The following is a 765-nucleotide window of genomic DNA, read 5'->3' on the forward strand; positions in this document are numbered from 1 at the left end:
CACCTACCAATACAGGAGATGCAGGAGTTTCCAATTCAATCCCTGGGTCGGGAAGATCTTAGAGGAGGAAATGGCAACCCACTCCAGTATCCTTGCCTGGAGAATTCCATGGACAGAAGAGCCTGTTGGGCTATGATCCATGGGGTCGCAAAGAGTCAGACACGACTGAGCATGCACTCACCCATATCTCTTCTGCCATCTTTTGTTTTGTCTTCTTTAGAAAATAATTTGTATTCAAAGATAATATTTGCCCAGGAAATTTTTTTTTTCTTCTTTTTTTTATCTTCAGCAGACTTAATCAGGGTACCTATCATTCTATTATTTTTCCATTACATGTTAAAAATTTGTGACTGGTTTTCAACATCTTTTAATGTACACTTAAGTGATCATTAATTCCTTACATTTGCTTTTAAAACTTCTTTCAAGCAGCAGAGTGTTAGATTTCACATGTGCTTACTTACCTCATTGAGATAATGTTACTATAATGACCTCACTTACATATTGAATAATTAGGACTAATATCTCTCTAATGAGATACACCATGTTATTTGCAACCAGATGCTCTAGCATGGATTGCAAAGGACACTCTACACTAAAATTTCTAATACATTCAAGAGTAATATAAGCAGTCATTTCATATAAATTGTTTTTCTTCCTTTCTTTGAGAATGTAGTTGTTTCTGGATGGATATTAACCTTCAGAATAACTCAAAAGACTTAGGGAGTCAGCTGACTTTGGCACAAAACACAGTGTATAAAAAGTATT

This window comes from Bos indicus x Bos taurus, chromosome 1, assembly GCF_003369695.1.
Source record: "Bos indicus x Bos taurus breed Angus x Brahman F1 hybrid chromosome 1, Bos_hybrid_MaternalHap_v2.0, whole genome shotgun sequence".
Taxonomy (NCBI): domain Eukaryota; kingdom Metazoa; phylum Chordata; class Mammalia; order Artiodactyla; family Bovidae; genus Bos; species Bos indicus x Bos taurus.